The sequence below is a fragment of the Parasteatoda tepidariorum genome, chromosome 4 (genome assembly GCF_982258835.1).
Source record: "Parasteatoda tepidariorum strain Cologne lab strain chromosome 4, Ptep-v5.0, whole genome shotgun sequence".
Classification (NCBI taxonomy): Eukaryota; Metazoa; Arthropoda; class Arachnida; order Araneae; family Theridiidae; genus Parasteatoda; species Parasteatoda tepidariorum.
In genome coordinates this window covers 122634503-122652568 of record NC_141758.1, presented here as the reverse complement: position 1 = coordinate 122652568, position 18066 = coordinate 122634503, and the positions used below count along the sequence as shown (strand labels likewise).

The following is an 18066-nucleotide window of genomic DNA, read 5'->3' as shown; positions in this document are numbered from 1 at the left end:
AAGAGATTAATATTGTTGACTAATATTTTCGGAATTCGTTGCATATATTATTTGTAAGAAAAAGTTAACATAAATTTAAAAAAATATTATTTGGTGTTTTGTTATTTTCACATTCCGTCATCGTTCACAGCGGTCCCTCATGCCTCTTCCACTCATATACCACATACGCACACACTTACAATAAATAAGATATATTTTCATACTCTTGAAATAATTCCTATGGCAAAACAACGTTTGCCGGGTCAGTTAGTATAATATAAAAACACAACAATATGATTTTCAATACCTTAATTTTAAAAATATTTTACAGTATGGTATATCCCAAAACCTCCACCCACATTTCCCTCTCTCGACTGAAGTCGTAATCGGTAAAAAATTGCGACCACTAATGGGAAAATAGTGAATTATGTTATCCTAAAGTAGAAACGAACTCAGCTCGGGCTTCGCAAAATCGAAACGTTAATTTTTTTCCTGCCCGAAGTCTGGCATCACAAACTACGTGTAGTAACTGCTCGAATTGGATTCGGACAAGGGGTTAAGATAAGTAAATTTTTTTCAGGGCAAATATGAATTCCAAAATACCTCTTAAAAGCGAAAATAGAATAATTTATATCTTTCTTCTCAGCACTAGTCACTTTATATTTTAGCTAACCAATCACTTATGTTTTTTGGGGCGCTTTCTGAGTACAGCTTTATTTAAATAATGGACTTAAAAGTTCTAACACTGGATTAAATTAATCAAAACTCCGACACAAATCGGCTCAGATACGACCTATAATAACGAAAAATATATGAACAAAGTGCTTTATTATTATTATTATTTTTATAATTATAAAACTTCCGATATTATTCTGTAATAAAAAGATACGAATTCCACTTTTGTAAGCATTAAAATTACTAAGTATTAAAATTTCATTTATTAAATCAGAATATAAACTTTTTTTTCGTTAAATAAATTTACTTTTAAATAATTAGTGTAACAATGAATTAGTATAGTTATGTGGTGACTAGTGCACGCTAAATCTGTTGGGTGACAAAGTCCTTCATGGTCCGATAACAAATTATGCCTCTGAGGTACTGGATTGGAGATTGATCGTTTTTTGGTTCAGGTCAAAATTACGGATGAATGATTGAATGGAAGGATGTATGAATGGGTTCGCTCTATAAGTGGGTGTGATGTATGGGTGTGGCAGTTGTCGAATTCTTGGCAATAGATGACGAAACTGGAAAACAAGAATTATCACACCCCCAGTGCCTTAATGGCTACGACAATAACAAAAATAATAGCTATGTATAAAAACGAAATTGAAATGCCTGCTCTGTGATAAATAATCATAAATAATGGCTACATTATTAATAATACTATATGATAAATAATGGCTGCTATATGATTCTAATGCCACTTGCCAATATCAGCAAGCCTGCTTAGTGTAACTAAGCTTATGTATGGAAGAAGTGCTTCAGTGACGCCATCTCTGACCAAAAATGTGAATTCAATGACACACACGTCACAGCCTATTAACAGGGCGGACACATTCATATATCCACTTATTCATTCACAGATCGTAATTTTAACCTGAACCCGAGAACAATCAATCTCTAATTCAATACCCCAGAGGTATGATTTGTTTTGCGAACATAGAAGACTTTGTGACCCGACAGAATTAATGTGCACCACTCATCATTTACTTCGACCGGCGGTGATAGAACTCACGACCTCTTGGACATGGAACCAAAGCATTATTTACCAGGCTATCCAGGCCCTACTTAAAATTCTAAATCTTATATATTTCTATTTCCTCTTAGGGACCAAACCTTTATGTGAAAAAAATTTCAAAAAAGTTCTTATAGATAGTATAGATGTTTCATATGTATAAACCAGTTTACAATGCAAAATGACATAAAATTGTAATTTTTGAATAAAATGTAATGAATGAATTGTAAGGTTTACATTTTTAGCATCGTTATAAAAAATGCAATTTAAAATGGCGAAATACAAAATTTAAGGAAATCAGTCGAATAGTTCCTGAGAATGTTTTTAAAAATGCGTATTGCTTGAAAAAGTCTTCTGTTTAAAAATTAAGGGAATCTGTCGAATGCTTACACTACATTTATTAGGATGTCTTAATTATATTTTATTTAAGAAATAAAATGGTGCGTATAGACACTATTCACCAAATCAATGAATAAACCATTTGCTAAACGCTTGTTTTCTTATGAAAATTGTTTTTTTTTTTAAATTTTTTATTCACTGACTTGCAACTTTAATCCATCATAATAATAAATCTAAAAAGTAATAATTATACATTTTCAAAAAATTTCATTTGTCTATAACCATTTTATGTTTAAAAAAACTTTAATAGTTTAAAAATTTCCCAACAGAAATTGTTCACTCCAATTGAATTACAATTAATTTTTGGGGTTCTTAAGAATCCTTGATAGTAGCAAAAAAATAAAATTAGTGAAAAATATACGTCATAGTGATATTAAAAAATATTTATTGCATATTGCACATTTTTGCACATAAATATAAAACTCATTTATCCGAAAATAATTACATGTAAAGAATAATTTTAATTATTTTTTTATTATATTGTTTAATAGCAGTTTAAAAATGTCTTAATTTCAAGGTATACTGATTTATACATAATTTTGAAGTATTTAATTTTAAATGGTTAAATACAAAATTTTAAAAATTTCAACGAAGCATTTTTAAAGATTGGATTTTGCAGAAACTATTCGACCGATTTTATTCCATTTTTTTTTTCATTTGAAATTACTTTAAAATAAAGTAAATTTGTAAAATGATTTGTATACTTTAAAACTCAAAATTCATTAATTATTTTAAAATAAATTAATAAGAAAAATAACTTACGTATATATATATTTATAAAAGCGTAAAATAGATTTCTCCTATTAATTTTTAAGACAGAGTCACACAAAGAGACATAAGTATTTAAGAATCCAATTAAAATATTATTTTCTGAAGTTAATAGGTAATATTCTTTTAGAAATATACTCATTAAGAAAACTCCCGAAATTCCTATTAGTCTAAATGTTTTTGAACAAATCATTATTTCTAAATTTTCCTGCTTGAATGAATTTTGATTAAATTTCAGAATCCCTAGTTAAATAGTGGGAGCAATACAAAACACATTTTTTATATATAAATACATGGCTTTTTTATTACTAGATAAATCTGAGCCAAATCACACTATTCCTACTATGGTAAACCATTAATGTAAAATGCAGAAACATCCAAAGTAAGCTATTACATCCCCGAAATTTCCCTTAATCTAAACGTTTTGGAACAAAACAAGAGTTTTAAAAGTGAAAGTAGAAAAAATTTTGTCTTTCTTTTTCAGCGCTAGTCAATTTATTTTTTAGTTAACTAATCATTTATCATTTCTTGGGCGCTTTCTGAGAAATCTCCATCTAAATAAAGTTTTTTAAACTTCTAACACTGCATTAAATGAATCAAAATTGTGTAAGAAATCAGCTCAGATGTGACTCATAATAACGTTAAAAATATGAACAAAGTGGTTTATTATTATAGTTTTTTTATAATCATAATACTTCCGATATTATTCTAAAAAAAAAAAAGATTCTACTTTTTCTATGCATAAATATTACTAAGTATTAAAAAATTTATTTATTAATTCAGAATATATATTCAATTTTTTTTATTTTTAATTGATTAGTATAACAACGAATTTGTATAGTTATGTGATGACCAGTGCACGTTAAATATGTCGTATCACAAAGTCCTTCCAGTTCCTTTAACAAATTATGCCTCTAGGGTACTGGATTGGATATTGATCGTTCTATGGTTCAGGTCAAAATTTCTGTATGTGGATGAATGAATGGATGCATGAATAGGTCCGCTCTATAAACGGGTGTGGCAGAAGTCGAATTCGTGGCCACAGATGATGAAACTGGAAAACAAGAACAGTCGCTCCCCCACTGCCTTAATGGCTACGACAACAACAATATAGTTACGAAGTCCTCCACGAAGGAAAATTTCTCCCAATACTCGATCCAGGATGGTTTCTTTTTATGTAAAAAACTGTGAATATTAAATGCTGCAGGGGATAGGTGGTTCAGGGGATAGAGCGTTCACCCTCAAATGAAGTGGCTGGTTGAATTCCACACCCGGCTTGCACCGACAGCAGTGCTGACGTAAAAATATCCTTAGTGGTAGACGGATAATGGGTACAAGGGATCTTGAAGGGCTTCCGTGGTTTTCCGCTCCATGTAACGCAAATGCGGGTTAGTTTCATCAAGAGGTCTTTCATCAAGAGGTCTTTCCAATACTAGATCAAGGAGTTCCCTTGTCTTCTGGATTGGGTTCAATATTACAAGGCTACGGAGTTGAATATTAGTAGTCGTAAACCCAAAATTGGGTCAACTTTACAATGACGGTTATAAAAATAAATTACTAATTTTGTAGAATATGTATAAAAAAATAACCATAAAGAAGTATTGCTTGTGGGTTTTTTTAAAAGCATTTTTTAAAATTTGTATTAAATTATTTGTTTCGATACTTTTACTTCATTCAATTTATTTTGGTATTAAAGTAAATTGGTAAAACATTTTTGAAACGAGTGTGATATACTAATACCCAATTTTACGGTGCATTTCGAATATTGGTTGGTAAATGAAATATTTTCTATTAAAAGTCAATTTTTTTGTCAAATGTCAATTTATTTTAAGTTATTGGAATTGATTTACACTAAAGGTATAGTTGCTTAAATTCCATTTAAACAATATCAGTAACAATCATGTAAGCATAAAAAATTCTTCAACAGGAAAAAATCTTTACATAATTTTAGAAATTTTACAAAAGCAATTTCAATAATATATTCTTTGTGAATAATTTAGCAAATTTTAAAACAAAATTTGCAATTTTAACAATATTTAAATTTTAAAAAAGGAAAATTTAAAAATTATTCTTTATTTTAATTCCACAAGACGTAGTACTTTTTTTACGTCGCACTTTAAATTCTTTAAACTATCTATGATATAAACACAGATAAAAAATTGCTATTGTATTTTTATATTTATTTTTAAAAAAAACTTTGCGCGAATTTTATTTTGCAAAATACATTTTGCTAACATATTTTAGCTAATAATAGTAAAAAATTTAAAACTACAACATTCGTGTTTAGTTTATTGCCCTGAATAAACTCAATATTATACACAAGAAAATTCATATATGTATAAATGTATAAGTATTTATTTTTTGTAGTTTTTCAGGAAGAAGGGATAAAAAAAAAGATAAGCAAAAATAAATAAAGTTTTAAGTATTATTTGCATCGCCAGTAAAAAAAACATGAAATTCTGTTGTAGTTGTTTCTAATGCTACTGGCTAATACCAACAGGCTTGCTTGGTGAAACTAAGCGAATTTTAGGCAGAGGTGTGTTTCTTGTGCTTCAGTGACGCCATTTACGGCCAAACATACAAATTCAATCACACACATACATCACACCCCAATTACAGGGTGGACGCATTTATTCATCCATAGGTCGTAATTTTGACCTGAACCAGAGAACGATCAATCTCCAATTCAGCACTTCCAGAGGTATGATTTGTTTTGGGAACATAGAAGACTTTGTGACCCGAACAGATTTAACGTGCATTAGTCACCATTACTTCTGCTTGCGGTGCTGGAACTCACGACCACTTGAACACTTGCCCAACGTCCTAACAACCAGTCTATCCTGGCCCTACTTAAAATTCTAAATCTTAAATATTTCCATTTCCTACTTACCATTTAGGATCAAACTTTGACGTGAAAGAATTTCAAAAAAGTTCTTATGTATGTATACGTATTAACCAGTTTACTTATAGCGCAAAATGACAAAACAAAATTGTAATTTTTGAATAAAAAATATTAATTCTCAAACCAAATATTCTTCTGTGTTTGCAATATATCACAAATGTAACACAGTTTTGTCAAAAACAGGCATAGAATAAGACACCTCTGTAAACAGCATCACTTTACCGTAAGACAAGTTTCGGTTTGGCATAATCCGCTTACGAATTAAGTGGATTCTGACGGCCTAATCTTGCCTCTTTTTGAGTCACGTGAAGTTATTTTCGATTTAAGCTAATTTTGAGTCATGATTTTAATAAATCCTGATTAATTTTGAACATGATCAGTTGATTTTTGAAAGTTTTCAGTTATAGACTAGTTAAAATAATCAACATTACTCGATTACCCTACGTATGCAGGTTGCTCGTTCTCAATATTACCTCTTTGCGCATTCCACTATATCTCAAGAACTTCCAACGAAAATAAAAAAGATTCTGCACAAAATAATAAAATTTGTTTATCCATAGATAATTCAATGCAAAAATTTTTAATAATTATTTTATTTAAAAATGGTTGAAGAAATTTTGAATTGTAAGGTATAGAATTTTTGCATCATTTTAAATAATGCAATTTCAAATGGTGAAATTGAAAATGTGGGGAAATCGGTCGAATAGTTCCTAAGAAATTGAGTTTTAAAAAAGTCGTATTTTTAAAAATGCTTAAGTCGTACTGCTTGAAAAAAAAGTCTTATATTTAAAAATTGATTTCTCAGAAACTATTGGGTCGATTTCGCTCAAATTTTATATTTCACTATTTAAAATTGCATTATTTAAAATGAAGATAAAAATATTTGGTAAAATTTTTATTTTGCTTGAAATTATTTCTGGATAAATCTCATGTGAAGCTTCGTGTGAAAAATCTTTTAATTTGATAGATACGTTCAAGATACGATGAAATACGCAAAAAGTAAAATTAAGGGGGTCCAAATTCTGTCCAAACTACTGGAACCTTATTTCTCAGATTACGGCTCTCTCCAAAATTCATGTTTATAGTAGTTTTTCGTCCGTGTTGCAGTTTTGAAAAAGAAAAATTCAGCAAATGAAACAGCAACAGATATTAGAAAATTTAAATTTTTGGACAAAAGACGTAAAGATTATAATCTTACCTGTATTTTGTTGTACTACGTTATACAGGTCATTTAACATCATAGCTCTTTCCTATAAGAAAAATTGCTGCTTCATTAAAACCATAGTTAAAAAATAACAGCAGTCTAAAAAGTACAATTAAAAATTCAAGATATGCTACTACTCTCTATGGGGGTTGGAAAAAATTGGGTTCCGTCTGCAGACAAACTTCCTCATGTTTTTCAAATTCCAATACTTTGACCAAGATATTATAACGCGCATACTATGAATTTAATTTATAACTTTACAAGCTCAATGAATGACAATTTAATGGAAAAACCACATCGTTTTTCTGTTGCTTTTATAACCTTTTTATAGATAATATCCTTCCATCCGGGTTTTCACACTCAAAATATCATATTTAGGTAATCGCTTTTTTTTTTATCAGTGTACCATGTACGTTTTTTATTATCAGTGTACGTGAAATCCATTACTGTTTGAAATTTATTTTGTCAGCTAGTTTTTTTCAGCCATGGTTAAGTTTTAATTCCGACATTTTGATGTCATGTTAGTACCAGTTGCCTCTTCTAACATCGCGTTACGTAAATCTATATCGTTTAAATAATTTTTAGACCATTTTACATGGTATTTAAAGCTCCAATATTTTCTACATATTACGACAATCAGGGACGTACTTAGGGTCTTAGCAGTCCAAAGCGAAACATTGAGGCATTTCAGCATGGCATAGGACTTATTTTTATTCCAATTATAATTTTTCATTTTTTAAAATTGTTAGATCACACACACAGGTCTGACTAAATGTAAAAATAATGTTTAATATTATTTAGTACTGCAACTAAAATTCTTAATATTACTAATAATAAAAAAGTTTATTATTTATTCACTGCAAACTAATTATTGAATAAATAAGTGTAATCAGTTATTTTTTTAAAAATCAAACTCAAAGCAATAATGAATGGCAAAGACAGAGAACCAACTTGACGAATGAAAAGTAAATTAATTTAGAAGAGAAAACATTTTTAAATACAAACTCTTCTTGGTAGAACAAGTCTTTATTCCTTATTTACAAGTGGATAACTACACATTTAATAAATTTTAAAATTACTTTTATTTGAATAAATATAGATAAAATTAAATGCGCATAAAATAATGAAATACTAGGAGGCTTCGCCCCCTGCTCGCTGGCGCTCGCCAACCCCCAGAACTGCTTTCGCAGATCATTTCGGATTGCTTCGCAATCCGATTCTCGCTTTGCTCGCGCACTGCATACGTTCTTAACGTCTAGCTTTAGTATACTTTTTTGAACACTGAAGTTCCGAAAACTTTAACTGTAGAAAATTCTAAACCTGTAAATTTCAATATTAATTTGAAATTGCAAACAGTTCACATTTTTTTCTTAATCACACTATTCTAAATTTCAGTTGTTGAGAAAAGTAACTTTTGTAAGCTTTGTTTTAAAGCTTTTCCCACCAGAGGGCTAAAACCATGTGTTGTAAAACAATATGAAATAGTACTGAACGCCGGATGTAAAGCATCGGCTTCGATGAAGATAATTCGGTGAGAATTCACCCGATTAGACATATGATATGCTCACTACGTGCTCTTGCGCGCCGAATCCAATCAATTAAAAATGAAAACTGTTGCCAGCGCGAGAAAAGAAATATCATCGGTTTTATTGATACATACGTACGTATTAGCGTTTTATATAATATAGATAGATATTTATTGCTGAAGAAATATATTTATTGCCGAAGAAATATATTTAGTGCTAATTAAACATCAAATTATTTTATACACTGCATTGAGTACTTTATGAAAATTACATATGATATGAATAATGAAAATTTATAATTTAAAAGTTACATTAGCTACTTTTAAGCTCAGAAGAAAATATTGTTTCTTAATTTATTTACATATTCCTTTGATGTACTCGCCACTCTCGCCAGTTTTAACCAGTTTCTCACTAATATTTTTCACTCCCGCAAGCTTGGCGAGAAAAAGTTTTATTTTATTTTATAACCATCGTTGAACAACCGACCCAATTTTGGGATTACGACAACTAATGTTCAACTCCGTAGCCCTCTAATTTCGAACCTAATCCAGAAGATAAGGGAGCTCCTGGAGAAATTTGTACTTTTCAACGGAACTAATCAACATTTACGTTACATGGAGAGGAAGACCACGTTCTACTGTTAGCCTGACGGCAAGGGGACTCTAACCCATGATCCATAAGCCCTGTGCAAGCCGGAATTCATATTGCCCAGCCGTGACTTGGATTCGAACTCGGTTCACCTTACTGGAGTGCGAACGTTCTATCCCCAGAGCCATAGCGGCACATTAATAAAGATTTTGAAGAAAAGATAACCCTGTGATAAACATCCTCAGTCTAAGGGAAGTCTTACCTTCGTCGCATAACGGCGGCAAAATGTTTGTTAAAAATGTTTATTCCTTTGATAAAGTTATACTAATATTTTGAATAAATTGTTCTGAGAAAATTTATCCTTTTATATTCTCTCCAGTGGTGACCGCGTTCATCGCAGCACGCTGAAAGAAACCTTCTTGGAAAAATTATTAGATTATATTACTTGAATTTTTGCATTGTTTACTACGCGAGTGACGTTTCAAATTGGTTATTATGGTCATTCGTTTGGTTTAATTATGCAATTTGTTCCCCTTATAAATTAGGTTTTTCGTTATTAGTATAAATTTTAATATAAATTTAATTCTAAACTTAGAATACATGTCAAAATTACGTTAGTACATGAATTCAGTTTAATTTGCTTAAAATTAAAAATTGAGCAGAATCTTACTGAATCTCTATATGCACGTATACTTTTTAAACTACCACTAAACATGGAAGAATAATATCAAATTTTGGTTTGTTAAGTAATTTGAATTTATCAGGAATTACTAACGACCAAACGAACTATAGCAATATTATAGCAGATATTGACCCAGAAACTTAATCGACAGTTTCAGATATTTTGTTTCATCTTCCAGCAGCTAATAAATATAATACTCTTAAAGGAAGTCGTATTGCGCAATTTACAGACTCTGAAAATAAACGAATTCGCAAACTTCTTTCCGCATTGCAGTTAGGGGACGACAAATAAAAAACGGACAACACTGAATAATTTTGATAATAATGTAACAATTGATTTTAATAATTATGTAATAATTGATCTTCACATTCTAGGACTTAATCTTGATCGTTCGAGGGGTGACCTCTAACATGCTAATTAAGAAGTGCAGACGATATTTTAAGTTACGAAATCGGACATAAATACGTACTTTCCTTGAATAAACAAACCTTTTTTCAGACTGATTCGGATTTCTGATCCCCAAAATATAGCAGGTCCATAGTTTGGTCATCAGAACACTCCAAAGTATGGACCAATTAATGTTAATTTTACTTGTTGCGGATTTCACTATATCTACGGAAACGAATTTCATTATTGTATTCAAAGAATATTTCAGTTAGCTTAAAAAGTTTTCGAGATATAGCGAAATACGCTAAAAGTAAAAGGACCATTAAGGGGTTCAAACTTTGGAGCGCTCTCCTGACCAAATTATTGGAACCATATGACAAAAATAGCGTCGATATTTAGGGCGTCAGAAATCTGAATCCGTCATTAACAAGGTATGTTTATTCATTGAAAGTACGTTTTTGTATCTGATTTCGTAACTAAAAATATCGTCTGCACTTACTGAATACCATTTTTGAGGTCACCTCATCGAACCATGAAGATTGAGTCCTAGAACGTGAAAATCCGATCATTAGATCAAAAGTTATTCAGGGTGGTCTTTTTTGCGTGCACTGTACATCTTTAAATGAACATTTTTTGAAAACCTGACGGCTACAAAGTTTGCCAACAAATCTTTCCGTTAGCTTAGCACCACTTGAAAATTTAGCTCAACTAGCTGATAAAATAGCCAAATTTAGAACGGATCCCTTACTAAACGTTTGTGTAATAAATAAATCCACGAGTTCAAATCCCGCACTCTCTGCAAATCCACGAAAAGATTTTTCAACATCGAAGCTGGTATATCAACACTTCGTATCGATGATAACGATACCAGGTAACACCAGGTATCGATGTAATTACACTTCGTCAGCAAATAACAGCACTTAGCCAGCAATTTGAAAGATTTTCTAGAGAGAGATTGCGCAATCGATCTCGAACAAGATATAATAATTTTCTTAGAGATAGATCCAGCTCTAGGGAAAAGAGGAAAAAAAACGTCTAAATTCATTTTTTATCATTCGAAATTTTGTCAAAAAGTTAGGAAATATTGTTCATCGTGTTCTTACAACAATAGCCAGGAGAGCAAAAAACGGCTGTCGCTGGGACGGCGACAAGTGATCTAAATGCCGAATGATGTTCGTGTCGCTTATTTGTATTTGATAAAAAGACGAATTAAAATTTTTTAGTGGATTCAGGTCTGGACGTGAGCTGCTCGCCCGTCTCGAAAATGATTAGAAATTTGTAACTTGATCCATTACAATTATTTAAAGCTAATAATTCAAAAATGTTGACCTGCGGAACTCAGTCATTGAACATTAATTCAGCATTAAGAAGATACAAAATTTTAATTGCTACGTGTCACCTATTCCAATTATTTTCAGAGCACTCGGGCTGTTGATTGACCTAAAATGATGTCACGTTTCTTTGTTTGGCATAACTACCGAAACTGATACTTTTCAAATAAAATTAATTTCAAGTGACACATATTTTTTATTTCATAGCCGTCGTTGAACAGCCGACCCAATTTTTTTGGTTGACGACTACTCATGTTCAACTCCGGAGCATTGTCATTTTGAACCCAATGCAGAAGACAAGGGAACTACTGGATCAAGTATTGGGAGAAATTTTGCCTTCGTGGAGGACTTTTTAATGGAACTAACCCGCATTTGCGTTACATGGAGAAGAAAACCACGAAAACCTGCCCTGCTTAGAATGATGGCGAGGGGAATCTATAATTCGTCTACCACTGAGGATATTTTACGTCAGCGCTATGGTCGATGCAAGCCGAGTACGGAATTCGAATCAACCAGTTGTTGCTGGGATCGAACCCGGGTCACCTCATTAGCAGGCGCTAATGATTGGCGCTTTCATACGCTATGGACTGACGGTAGGCCGAAATAGATTGTGGTTGAATGAATTGTGAAAACGTTGGATAGAACAAAGTGAAAAATACGTGGCGAAAATCGACACGTTAAAGAAAAAAAAATCTCATTTTCGAAAAGGGAAAATTAAGCACTTTTTAAAAACTCCCAATGAGAAATAACACCTTTAAAACTTTTAAAAAATGAAAATCGAAAATAAGCAAGCTTAAGCACTTTTTAAAAAGCACCTTGGCAGCACAAAATGTGTGTCCCAGCCGTTTTTCAAAATTAAACGAATGTTGTTTAATAGTGAACGTATCAAACTGTCTGTTTGGAGTGTCAGAAATTTCATTTTTTGGATAATTAATAACTAAGGATAGCAATAAACCACAACCTGATAAAGTAGACACTATCTTAAATTGCCCACAGTCAAAAATAATTAAGGAATTATGAAGATATTTCAGATTTCTAAATTTTTTGTTTTCTACTTCGTGCAGCTCATAACCAAATTTATTTAAATGATTTTTTGTAAGGCTCAAAGAGCGTAATGATAATCATATGATTGACTGGTCAGAACAGTCTAATTTCAAAATTGAAAAACCCTTTTAGCAAACTCTATGCTGCTTACACATTCTAACCTCGAAGCAAATTTAGAATTACGCGTGGTTGCCTCGGATTTTGCAACAGGAAACTAATTTCTTCAACTGTTAGCATTTTTTTCGCAATAATTTATACGAAACTGAAAAAAGCTATAGCGCTTACGACAGGGAGTTGTAATCAAACAATTCAGTTAAATGCTCGAAATTTTGTTTTGTTCACAGAAAACAAACCACTCACCTATGCATTTAAGCAAAAGTTAGATAAATGTTCACCCCCGGCAAGCTCGTCAGTTAGATTTTTTTTTATCTCGGTTTACAACAGATATAGGATACCCAAATGGTTCTGATAATATAACAGGAGATGCGTTATCAAAAATATCTTCTATAAACAATACCGAATCCTGTAGATTATAGCAAAATTGCAGAAGCTCAGGAAAATAATAAAGAATTAAATCGTTCAATCAATATTTCCCAAGATTTAGATTTGAAAAATGTAAATATGGCTGATACAAACACTTTTTTATATACTGCGACATTTCTACTAAATATTTTAGACCTTTTATTCCAAAACAATGGCGTACACAAATATTTGATACTATTCATTACTTATCACACCCCGGTACAAAAGCAATTAATAAATTGATTGGTAATGGATTTATTTAGCCTAACTTAAATAGAGATTGCAATATGCGGTCTAGATACTGCATGCCATGTCAAAAATCATAAGGCATACTATATCCCCTATCTTTTCTTTTCCAATAAAGTCCAACCGCTTTGACCTCTTTCATCTTTGATATCGTTGGCCCATTGCCACCATCTAAAGGCTTTTCATACTGCTTAATGATGATCGACAGACTTACTAGATGGGTGGTTCCGATTATAGAAGAGACTGTAGCTGAGGCTTTCTTAAAAACCTGTATTGCTCGCTTTGGTACTTCATTTACCTCTCACACTAGAGCTACACAATGAGCTATTGGCGACGGTCTCGAAAACTTCTCTGAGGGTGATCCGAAGACATGCCATCACAAATTTGATGGCTCTCCTGCTTTGGCAGCCCGACGACCAGCTCTCGAACTAGAGCACTTAACGGTTGAACAGTTTAACGAGGACCGATACAGCACAGCCTCGGTCCCTACGCAGGCAGGTCACCCACCCTACTTACTGATCGCAGCGAGTGATGCTTGAGTTCTACTGGGAAACGTATCTTTACGATCAGTCCACTGCGGGACTGTCCGGCTTAGGTCACCTTCAGTGATAACGATCAACCAGGGTCACCAGTTCGAGAGTAGACTCTTCAAAACTCTAGCACATCTCGTGGGCATCAAAAGAGTTGATCCTCACCTTACCATCCTCAAAGTAATGGAATGATAGAACAATGGCACCGACCCTCGACAGCTGCCCTCAAGGCCTACAATACAGACTGTGGGGAGAGTAGAAATCGACAATGCCAACCTATATTTATCAAAAGGTACCTCAAGATTGGATCGAGTTAGCAGGTCTTATATACTAATCAATTGATGTTTGATAATAAGGATAGTTAAGCCATACTACTCCGCTACTAGACTTTAATCAGGGATACAATTCGATGAATGAATACTACTAGGACTGTGTTAAGTTTACCGGATTTTGAGCATTTATGGTGAGAGTTGTATTAAGTTCATGGTAGTGTATGTGGTCTCTCCTGTGTTGCTATTAACAGTCTAGAGTTTGCAGGATCACGTTGTGTGTAAAAGAAACTGAGAACAGCGCGAGGAGGACGATGACTCAGTCACAAATAGAAAGTCAACTTTTTAATGCATACCATACATCGAAGTAAGCTTGTTCATAGCACGTCAGCAGGTCACAAATATGGGGAAAGCAGAAATCGACTATGTCAACCTTCATCTATCAAAAGTACCTCAAGATTCAATCGAGTTAATATGTCTTACAGTGAATTGATGCTTAATAAACATAGTTACAGTTATGCCCACAGGACCATTGGTCAACCTTCTTACCGGCTATTCTCTTGGGCTTCTGAGCTGTATAAATGGAAGATCTACAGTCACCATCTTCAAAGCTCGTCTGCGGAACAACACTTTGCATCCCAGTTGAATTTTTTGATTCTACTCCATTTGTGGACTCGTCCAAAATCCAACTTGCTATTATTCACAGAAACATTTCTCTACCATCAGAACATCTCCAGCTTCCTGCCATTTTAAAAAGTGAGCGCATCCAGCCTTTAAAGTCACGTTTTCATCAGGAATGATAGGAATGCCTTTGCAGGTTCCTTTTGATGTTGAGTATTCGAGGTCAACAATCTCTACTTCGTTCACCAGGAGTTGGCACTTGACTCCACCTCCTCGGAGTTCATTTCAGAGCAGGAAATAAGAGGAGAAACGTCTCCGCGCTTGAAATTGAAACAACCCTTAATGCGCAAACAGGGAATTCTTTTTCAGTCACTTACTTCGCTTTATCATCTGCTATTATACCTTTCGTTACTCTAGCTAATTAAATATATTGCCGCAAAAGTCTCAAAAAGGACACATTATTCAAATTTATGAAATATTTAATGTTAGAAAAATGCACATAAAAATTGAGAAATAAATATTTTTGTCATACGATCGCCCAATAACAACCTTGTTTAGGATTGTTCACATCCTTCTCCCAAAAATAGCGAAATAGTAACGTCGGATACCACGTGATGAAGGCGGATCCATGTGCCAACTCCTGGTAGACGAACTGTGGATCGCGTGAAACCTGCCTTCCTTGAAACTAAATTGCTACCACTCTGTGGGATAACTAAGACTGTATAGTGTGAAATACCGTTTACTCCTGCAATTTAGGAAGACAAAAAAAAAAAAAGATTTGGAAGAACTGTGCTTCTTCCAAAAAAGGTATAGCCAGTGAAACACTGCTGTGCTCTATTCTGACCAGTAGTTTTACTCCGGAAATGGACACAAATGAAATATATTTATTGCTAAATATCAAATAATAATAAATTATTAACTAACAAATTATTTTTCACACTACAACGAGTATTTTAAAATATGAAAATTATAGGTACGATTGAGAGACATGACGAAAACTTTTAGAACTGTAATGTATATACATTTTTCGTATCATTTTAAGTAATGCAATTTTAAATGGTGAAATAGAAAATCGGTCAAATAATTCCTAAGAAATTGAATTTTGAAACAGTCGCATTGTTTGAAAAAGTCTTATATTTAAAAATTGATTTGTCAGGAACTATTCGGTCAATTTCGCTCAGTTATTTTTATTCTTTAAAATGCTGCAAAAATAGTATACCTTTGAATTCAATTCTTTTTTTACTATTACTAAATAAAATAACAAATATTTACTAAAGGATTTACTTTGGTTGAAATATTATTTCTGGAAAAACGAAGGTTATAATCGTGTTTGCTTAAAACGTTCTTAAGTTATGATAAATACGCAAAAAGTAAAATTAACATTGAAAGTTACAAAATCAGGACCACTCTTCAACCCTGAGACCTTATTTCTCAGATTGCGGCTACCTCCTTTTCAAATCAGACGATATGCTTGTTCAAAGAAAGTACGTTTTTGTGTCTGATCTCGTAATTTAAAATGAATGAATTAATGTTTGAACAAATTGCATGTTTGAAATGACCCCCTCGAATCATTCAGATTAAGACCAAGAGCTTGAAGATCCAATCATTAGATCAAAAATTATTCAGAGTGGTCCATTTATTACTTTTTTGTACATTGTAAATCGGAATTAATAGCTGCAGTAGTTATCCATTTGTGCTGTAGTTTTGGAGAAAAAAATATTGAAAAATTTTAATTTTTGGTCAAAACACGTAAAGGTATCAAAATAAATAAAACATGAGAATTATATTCTTACCTATATTTTGTTCCACTACGTTATACTGCTCAATCGACATCATAACTCTTTCCTATAACAAAAATAAGTGCTATAGTAGAACCATACTTCAAAAAAAAGCAGTCTAAATCGTACACTAAAAAATGCATGGTATGTCACAATTCCATTTATAATTTAAAAACCGCATTCTTATCTGCTTTTAAGAACTTAACCAAAAAAATATTTTGTTTCTTAATTTATTATTTTATTCCTTTGCAGTGCTCGCCACTCTCATCAGTTTTAATCTGTAACTGTCACCAGTTTCTCTCATCAGTAGTTTTACTTCCGCCAGCTTGGCGAGTTAAGTTTTTTTTTAAATTAATTTTATTTTATAATTGTCCTTGAACAGCCCACCCAATTTTATGGGTTTAAGGACAACTAATGTTTAACTCCGTAGCCATGTTATTTTGAATCCAATCCCGAAGTCAAGGAAACTCCTGGATCGAGTATTGGGAGAAATTTGCCTTCGGGGAGGACTTTCTGTTGGAACTAACCCGCATTTGCGTTACATGGAGAAGAAAACTACGAGAACCTCCCACGGTTAGACTGACGGTAAGGAGACTAACCCATTATCTGTCTACCACTGAGGATATTTCACGTCAGCACTGTGGTCGGTACAAGCCAGATGCGGAATTCGTATCGACTGGGATTCGAACCCGGTTCGCCGAATTGGAAGGCGAACGCTCTATCCCCTGAGTCATCGGTTTTGAGGGAAAGGCAACTCTATGATAAACATTCTCCGTCAGGTGAAGAACAAGCACCTATAGTTTGACTATAGAAAGAACTCCCCTCGCCACAGTCGTCTGCTACTTTGGAAACAAGAAACAGTGCACCTCCTTTCCTCCCTGGTTCCCTTTCTCTCATCGACCCGAGGCAAAACCTATCTTAAATAATGACCAAACACCCCTACTTGAAATAGTTAAACCTCGTAACCATAGTCACCGCCACCTCTTCAGACGAATGGCTAGGGGAGGTCCTTACATAGAAAAACAATACTTTTTACTAGTTAGCTTGGTCGCATAGCGACCTCATAATGTTTAAGTTTGTTAATAATGCTTATTCGTTTGTTAAAGTAATACTAATATTTTGAATAAGTTGTTTGAAGAGAATTTAACCTTTTATATTCTCTTCACCTTAATTCTATGAATGAAACATTTAATATCATCGAGATTTGATATCAATGGTTTATTACCACAGCCTTAAGGTAACCGAAGGCTGATTAACAAAAACTTTAGATGGTGAAACGATTTTCTACAATAGTATTGAATTTTGAGTAAAAATGATGACATATAATACAAATGTAATTAAATAAAAGTAGAATTATAAAATAAGATTTATTTTTATTATAGTTAAATATTTTTTAGCTTAAACTATTTAAGAACTACTGTGTTAACAAAAACTTTTTTACGTGAATTTAATCTAGCTATTTGTTTTTCTAAACTTTGTTAGCAAGATTGAAACTTGTATTTTTTGATCAAAAATTAGTTAACTTTGTTTTAGCAATTATAGATTTTGGTGGGTT

General features: G+C 32.6%; 1 long non-coding RNA gene across 6 annotated transcripts in view; it reads right to left on the bottom strand.

Annotated features, from left to right (window-relative positions):
- Positions 1–18066, bottom strand: part of LOC107442806 (uncharacterized) — a 194239-nt gene that overhangs the window by 106116 nt on the left and 70057 nt on the right. For all 6 annotated transcript variants that reach the window (XR_015433401.1, XR_015433400.1, XR_015433396.1 and 3 more), the window contains 2 exons: positions 16527–16578; positions 6982–7033 (listed from right to left, as the gene is read on the bottom strand). This is a non-coding gene — a long non-coding RNA (uncharacterized LOC107442806). The remainder of the gene's footprint in view (positions 1–6981; positions 7034–16526; positions 16579–18066) is intronic.